The sequence below is a fragment of the Rosa chinensis genome, chromosome 5 (genome assembly GCF_002994745.2).
Source record: "Rosa chinensis cultivar Old Blush chromosome 5, RchiOBHm-V2, whole genome shotgun sequence".
NCBI lineage: Eukaryota > Viridiplantae > Streptophyta > Magnoliopsida > Rosales > Rosaceae > Rosa > Rosa chinensis.
Genome location: NC_037092.1, coordinates 12,852,969 through 12,861,277, shown reverse-complemented (window position 1 = coordinate 12,861,277; position 8,309 = coordinate 12,852,969). Strand labels below are relative to the sequence as shown.

Below are 8,309 nucleotides of genomic sequence, written 5' to 3'. Positions count from 1 at the left end.
TTTTACTTTTTTTCCTTAAGATGTTTGCCTTTTCTTCACCGCGTTTTACATCTCCAGTCACACCATGGCTTGTTATGATCCTGATAAACTCTGATAAGACACTGTCCACTCCGGCTGCTGATTCTAGGTGGTGCTCCTCAATGATTGGTAATTATGAATATTATGGAACTCACAACCAATTTCGCGAGAAGGTTGATCCCAGGATATACATTTTCAATATTGATCAGAGTGAATGGCTTTCAAGCGCAGTTGAAAGCCTTGACAATGATGGCAAGTGCCTTCCCAGTTTGGAAAACGTAGACCACCACCCGTGTATCCCGATGCAAATACTAATGCAGGATGACCAGTTCCCTAATAAGTTGTCTTTCGTTTGGGGACTCTGCTCTACAAAAACTTGCTAATTTTCATGGAGTATAACACCAGTGATTCGATGCTCCAAATTCATTATCCATCCCAACTTCCCAATGCAAATGATGATATTATAAGCTTTGGCACCCATCCGCTTCCAGAGAAGACCATCGAGTTGTTCAATTGCAATGCAGGATTTGAAAATTGGACCAGATAGTTAATGAACAAAGACGTCGAGGAAAGTAATGAAGAAGAGTAACCCTAAAGAGTAAGTCACATCATCAAGTTATATGATCGATCCCTTGGTATGTCCTTATATTTTTATATGTGCTCAATTTACCTGACTTTAGATAATCCAGTTCAGTATATATGATCACATAATTACTATGCCACTTTAAGTTGACTGTGAAATATATTGGTGTTTGGATTAGTGGTGGTACCTGTGCACTAGTGAAATTCTATTGCATTATGGTGTTATATAGAATTATCTATGATACAACAACACGTTGTTTGTCATACATTTAATTTACATCTAATTGAACGAAAATATCATGTTAAGACACGCATGTCTCCGTTGTAGTGAAAGTTAACAACTATGCTACCAAAATTAAACAACGATATTGTAGCAACATCTAACAAAATTTAGGTTTATTTATCAATTATTTATAAACAAGTTGAAAGGTATACTATATAGTTGAAGATATACATAGTGAATCCGAAGCTATTAATCAAACAGCTCAGAAGTTAATACTACAAATTAAACAAACCACACAACTCAAACGCATATTGTTTTACTATCCTATGCATGCTAGCTGCTAGCTATTTCCTCTAGTATGGAAGAGTACCAGGGATACTTTGTTCGTTCCTAAAGAAATTACCAGGATCAACCTTGGTCTTAATAAGCACCAATTTATCGAAATTTTCCTTGAAATACCTGACCCCAAAAACTCTTCCCTCAAAATAGCTTCCCTTATCATTATGATTGATCCCAATGTCAAGATCTTTATATATAGCTGAAGAAGGCTTCCCTCTGGTTCTTGGAAACGAAAGGAGTAATGTACTCGAACAACTTCCTCGTCAAATCGACGTATTTCTCCGCAGCCTCGGACCCAGAAGCGTCCCAGTTTGTTGCATACTGAACCTTCCAGAGATTGCCAGCTCTATGTGGAAAAGGTTTTGCAGATGCCGCTATCTCAGCCATTCTTCCGCCGTAGGGATTGAAAGTCAACATGGGCATTTGCAACTCGATCATTTTCTGAATAATCCACTTCAAACCAGCTTTCGGAATTGGCTGCTTGACGTAGTCCGACTTCCTCTTGAAGTGGATAAGTACTTGAGGAACCCTAGAAAGCAAAGCCTCCGGAGCTGTCCCGTTTGGAAAGCCTGTCCAGAAAAGCGTCGATTCAACCCAAATCATTTCTTGGCAATCGGATTGCTCCAAACCCAGTTCAGGGAAACTCTTGTTCATCACGTGATTCACTCTTGTTCAAGAAAAGTCACGCTTGTAAATAAATGTGGCATGCATCACCCGCATTCATTCATAAAGTGATTGAATTGCGTTGACTGAAACTCTTGCTTACAAAACACTGCAACCGTGGCTTGCCTTCCGTAGCCATTGCTCATAATTGTAGTGGTGCACGGAGAGTAGTCTTGAAACAAGGCCAGGAATGTAGCTCTTAGAGTCTTTTCTCCAGTTTGAGAGCCAGTTACACTGACAACATCCATGGTAAGCCTGATGAACAAGTCATTGTCAAGCTTATTTGTGACATATTGCCAATGGTACACGATGTCAGGTGCGGAGACAAGTTATGATACTGTGATGTTTATTATACACTGATTGTACATCTGTTTGAACAAAAATTACAATTTATATGAATCAAAATTATAATATTGAGAACAAAGTTATGACATTAATCCGTTTACACTATTTACATGTAGTTAAACCAAAATTACAATATTGACAACAAATTTGTTCAAGAATTTGTAACAAGGTCGTAGGTGGTGTAATTACTATTAATAGAACTAAGATTACACAAAATAGAACTCAAGTTACCACAATAACAACAAATTTGTTGTCACATTTGTAAATGTGAGTATGACATACTGGTATGTACTATAGAACTTTCCGTCAGTTGCGTTCTGTTCCAAGATTCTTATAACCCTGAAAACAGTAACGGTCTCTGGGACGCGTACAAGGTTGATCTTGTAGCCGATCACCACTCCAAAGCTGGCTCCTCCGCCTCCGGTGATGGCCCAAAAGAGGTCTTCTCCCATCGATTTTCGATCAAGAAGTCTTCCATGCACATCAACTATTTGTGCATCGATTATGTTGTCAATTGACAAGCCGTACTTTCTCATCATGTTGCCATATCCACCGCCACTGAAGTGTCCTCCAACACCGGCGGGAAATTCTGTAGGACTTTGCTCCATGGACTTTGCTTTTCTCGTAAATTCTGTAGGAAACTTCGCCTATAGTAGCACCGGCCTGGACCCATGCAGTCTCGGTTTTGATGTCTACGTTGATGGTTCGAAGATTAAACAGGTTGAGCGCGGATGAAGAATGGGACTTCAGCCACATACGACACACCCTCGTAATCGTGGCCTCCGCTTCGAATTTTCATCTGTAAGTTATGTTTTTTTTGCACAAACGATGGTTTGTTGCACATGGGACACGTGCAACGCGGTGATGATAAGGTAAGGTTTTCGGGTGTATGATTCGTTGAAACGGAGATTTTGGATGTAGGATTCCAAAACCCTTGGGAGTGTAAATTGCTGGACTGATTGGGTGACAAGGGAGCGAATGGCTTAAAAGACATGAAACAAAGTTCTCAGGAGCTGAGGATGAAGCTAAGGCTGTACAAGAAATGGAGAGAACTAAAAGAGTAGGAAGGAGTAAGAGCTGCAAAAGCCTTAGAATTGCCATTTCTAGCATGTTTATTATTGTCTCTGAAATAGTTCTGATTGGTTTGTGTTTTTGATGTGTGTACGGGTGGGAATTTATAAGGGATATGCGTTTGACCGAGACAAAGTTAATTCTCTCTAGTCTAAAGAATTAATTAGATTGTCTGGAAAGAAAGAAATAAAGGTGGCTCTTTTCAACCCATGCACATGGTTGAGTGGTGTAAGCAGTGAGTGGAAGAGTTCCCATTGTACCATCCGAAAGCAACACGGAAGAAAAAGAGGCCTTTAACGAAGTGGGAATGCCCTTCGAGAGGGAGGCTTAAAATTAGTGTCGATGGCGCTTTTAGAGCAGATTGTGGAGTTGGAGGTATTGGGTTAGTGGTCAGAGACGATTTGGGCACGGGAATTGTAGCTACGGCAAGGCCTTTTCTGCATGCACACTCAGCAATTAATATGGAAGTTGAGGCATGCAGAGCTGGTTTTCTTCTTGGTATCCACCAAGGTTGGACGGAATTTGATACTGAGAGTGACTCTGCCCTTCTAATTGTTGTGCACTCAATAGTACTAAGGAGAATTATTTGGAGGTAAGTTGGGTTTTGGATGATTGCAAAGAGTATTTATCTTCTTTTCAATCAGTTAAAATTCAGCATATTTTCCGGGAAGCAAATGGTGTTGCTCATAGGCTTGCACACTTTGCTAGTTTTACTGGATTAGATGATGTTTGGTTAGACGAGACTCCTGTATTTATTCAGGATGTATTCTACGAAGATTATTGTCAGTGTTCTTTTGTAGCACGGGGTCAAGGACTCAAGGTTTTATGTCCCCCCCGGTTGCAAAATCATAATATTAATATAATAGATGGAACTAGGCATGGGGCTGAGTTCCAAACCCCTTAAAAAAAATTAATTAGATAAGAATATTATGCAAATCACCTCCCATCAATCTTTGTTTTTAATTTGTGCTCTTAGACCTGTGTTAATGTTTAAGATTGAGCGGTAGCTTCATCTTTGTAAACGCTAGTCCGATGGGCGGACCGCTACTTGCAATGTTCTCAGAGCTTCTGCTACCTGTCAAGTGAAATACAAAGCGGCGTCAGAGGGAGACCGCACTAGGCGGTCTTCTCTTCTCCGATGCCTAAGTTAGTCAATGTATTTATGTTGACAGAATAACAGTAGGTAAGTAGTGAATGCGTATTTAGTGAGGAGAGAGGAGAGAACCTTTTATAGGTGGGGAAGAGGCTGAGCTCTTCCATGTTTTCGAAGTGGGACTGATGTGCTTCAGTTCCCAGCTTTTGGAGCTTCTGATGCTAACTTGACGTGGGGGGTCAGCGATGATCTGGGGGTGAGCCGGGGCTCCGGCGGTAGCCTGTTTGGCTGTGTTTCCGTAGGTCACACAGTTGGCGGTAGTTGGTACCACTGGCTGTATCATGAGTGTGGCTCATTATAGCTAATTATGCTTGCAAATGCTCATGTAAGTACAAGTCCCCCAAGTCCCCAGTCAAGGAGGGCAATCTTGGTTGGGGAGTTGCCTAGCGGTTCGAAGCGTTACTTCTGCTAGACTTGCAAAAGCATAATTAGAGTCAGTTCGTTGTCAACCAAGGACTTACTGAGAAAACGCTTTGTACCCTTTCGGGTGGGCCCCTGCTAGGCCCCCCAGGGAGTCCCCCACTCCCCGGCTAAGATAGACCTCCGTTTGGTCGGTATATTGTTTGTTGAGGGGAGCTGCACTTAGCAGAGGGTGTTGGGTAGCGAGCCCAAATTTTGGTACCCGAGTGGCGGGGGTCAACGTGCCTGATCAGGGTTGTCGTAGACTGTTGAAGTGTCCCTGTGTCCGGGACGGACGTAACCTGACTGTAACGCCGTGTAGCTTTGTCGTCAAGATGAGGCGTTGCCTAGGGAATCGCCGTTGGCGGCAGTCCCTCCTCTGATAGTAAGCGGCAAGCAGTGTTGCTGGGACCAACCTGGTGATGGTCCAGTGAACGGAGTTGTGCTTCGTTGCAAGATGAAAAGGGAGAAGTTCCGCTAGCAGAGTTTAGCTTAGCGGAGATTGCCTCGCTTGCAAGGTGAAAAGGGAGAAGCTCCTCTAGCGGAGTTGCGTTGAGAGAAGACTACGTCACTTGCAAGATGAAAAGGGAGAAGTTCCGCTTACGGAGTTACTCTTAGCGGAGACTGCCTCATTTGCAAGACGAAAAGGGAGAAGTTCCGCTAGCGGAGACTGCCTCGCTTGCAAGATGAAAAAGATGAAGTTTCGCTAGCGGAGTTGTGATTAGCGGAGACTGCCTCGATTGCAAGGTGAAAAGGGAGAAGTTCTGCTAGCAGAGTTGCGCTTTGCAGAGACTGCGTCACTTGCAAGATGAAAAGGGAGAAGTTCCGCTAGCAGAGTTGCGCTTAGTAGAGATTGCCTCAGTTGCAAGATGAAAAGAGAGGAGTTCCGCTAGCGGAGTTGCGCTTAGTGGAGACTGCGTCACTTTCAAGATGAAAAGGGAGAAGTTCTGCTAGTGGAGTTGTGTTTAGTGGAGACTGCCTCATTTGCAAGATGCAAAGGGCAAAGTTTCGCTTAGCGGAGACTGCCCGATGGTTTGTGACCTGGCTCTTCGATGGTTGCTTCGACTGGACGCTTCATCTGACGGCGTTCGACACATGGCTGACATGTACTGGGTTAGTGTGTGGAATAACGTCTCTGCAGCATGCCCGTCTCCTCGCCATTAATGCGAGTAATCATGGATTTTGTAACCGAGGCGACACCTCAGTTAATTAGGAGAGTAAGTGAGATCGTGGGGCACGTGTACGGTGGTCGTGCGATGTCGTTTATAAGCGGACGGCTTAGATTGTTTTGACATTGACATAAAAGAGGGGGAAACATAGTGTTTTAACACTTTGCACTTCAAACTGAAACCATCGTCTTCAAGCTTTGCTCTGATATCCGAGAAGAAAATTCTACAATTCTGTGAGGGTATTGATCGTTAGAGAATGAAGATCTCCTGAATCGAAGATGAGCATCTTCAAGCATTTCAGAGTTTCCGTCTTTGAGGTTGGTAATCTGAATCTCATCCCTGTTTTATTGGGTTTTTTGTTTGCTTATGCCAGTTTCGCGTTTTGGTATTTGGAGTGATTTCTGCCATTCCCCAGTGTATGTAAGGGTCTAGAATTGTGTTTGGGGGTAGGTTTTAGGTGTTTGACAGAAGGTTGAGGTTTCTTGCCCTGCTAGGTGGTTGAATCTGGGTTTGAGTATGGATATGTTTGTTCTTGTTTTGGCATTTTCTAGGTTTTTTGGGAATGGTTGTTCTTGACGTTGTTGGTTATAATCTGACATAGGGATGGCTTAGATCTTGTGTGAACTGACTGGTTTTGGGTTTTAGGGTTTGTGATGGCTAGCGTTGTAGAGATATCGACCAGTAAGGATTCCGGGTCTGACGTGTCGCTCAGTGTAGCGGATAGGATATTTTTTGACTCGTTGCGTCCGTCTACCCATGCAGGAACCTCACTATCCGAACCGCTAGAGATTGAGCCGCTACAGACCATACCTTGGGAAGTAGCAATGGGTCGTGCCAGACGTCTGGAGAGTTCTAGGGCAGGGGAGGATGCCGCCGTCCGGAATAGGCGTGAGGAGAGGTTAGAGAGTAACAGCGCCGCTAGCGGCTTCGCTGATGGGGGAGAGACCCGGGGGGGGGGGGGGGGGGCGATTGAGTCGGCATGGGTTTTCTGTGACGATATTCCTGTTGACGAGGCAGGAGGACCGATGATTGCTGCCGCCGTGAACTGCTTAAAGAGGGTGTTCCGGCTCCTGTAGTGAAACTGCGTCCACTGCTGAAGGATGAAAGAACGTCGATGCTACCAGCGGGGGATGCTGCCATGCACGAGGCGATCTTCCACTAGGGAGTGACATTCCCGCTACTGCCAAATCTCCAAATTTTGGTTTGCAAGTTTGGCCTCGCCTTTGGTCAGATTTGCTCTAATATGTGGCGGTTGCTGATGGCGCTCAACTTGCTATGGCGCCTTTCCGGTTGCGAGGGTCCAACCGTGGCGGATGTGCTGCACTTCTACGAATTGGTATACGTGAGCGGAAGAGTGTCGCGTATTTGAAGGATTCTATGTCTCCTTGGCGGGGACCTTCTGTGTTGCCACCGCGGGATGGGAATATCAAGCGGGGTCGAACGAGGGGGAGCCGAACTTTAGGATTAAGTCGGAGTTCCAACCTATCCGGGGTTGTCGCTAGCGTCTGCCGTTGATCCGAGTTGCTAGCTTTGGTTGTGACAACTCCTATTTTTCTCTAACCATTTCTTCGTTTTTTTTGTGTGTGTGTGTGTGTAGCAGGCTTGCGTTATAACTTGACGCGCGAGGAAGAGTGTCGCGTGGCGAGGATTAGAGGTTGTTGGCGGAATCGTAACCTGCTCGACCTCCGTCTTCTCACCGGTTGGGAGCTGTTGGTCGATCAACAGTTGACTCGCGCCCTTGGTAAGTAACTTCCTTTGATCTGTGCCTTGGTTCAGTTTTCCCCTAGGCTAACCTGTTGCCTTTCGTGTAGATTCTCCGCCGGGTAACAAAGCGAGCCGCGACGCGTTTGCCAAAGCGATGGACCGAGCAGAGATTAATGACTTTCTGGAGAGTATGTACGCCGCTGGGCTGGCGGCTCAACAGATGACGGTCGATCCGCAAACATTGGCAGTAAGCCAGTCCGAAGCCCCAGTGGTGCTGCCGATGCTGTACCACTCACATCTCGGCGCCGATGGTTCGCCAGTTGTTCAAGCGGGAGCTGGTGCCACCCAAGGGGCAGTCGGAGAAGGAGAGAGTGGTGCCCTCTAAGGAACCAGTGATCATTGAGGGGCTAGAACCGCAGATGCAAGTGAGGCAGCAGAGGCCTGTTGCCGCTGGTACCACTCGGGCGGTTCTGCAAAGGAAGCGGCGGCAGAATGACAATGAGGAGGAGGGGGAAGCCGATGATGCGGAGCCCAATGGGGCCAGCCAACAGAAGAGAGCCAAGCAAGCTTCACAGATGATGGCTGTGGCTGGTGCGGTGCAGTAGGGTGGTCTAGACTCTTTCGCGTTCTATGCGGAGTTTCT

At 45.6% G+C, this 8,309-nt stretch overlaps 1 pseudogene; it reads right to left on the bottom strand.

Annotated features, from left to right (window-relative positions):
• Positions 1–1,176: 1,176 nt before the first annotated feature.
• LOC112203185 lies at positions 1,177–3,271 on the bottom strand (annotated as a pseudogene).
• Between the last annotated feature and the right edge of the window lie 5,038 nt (positions 3,272–8,309).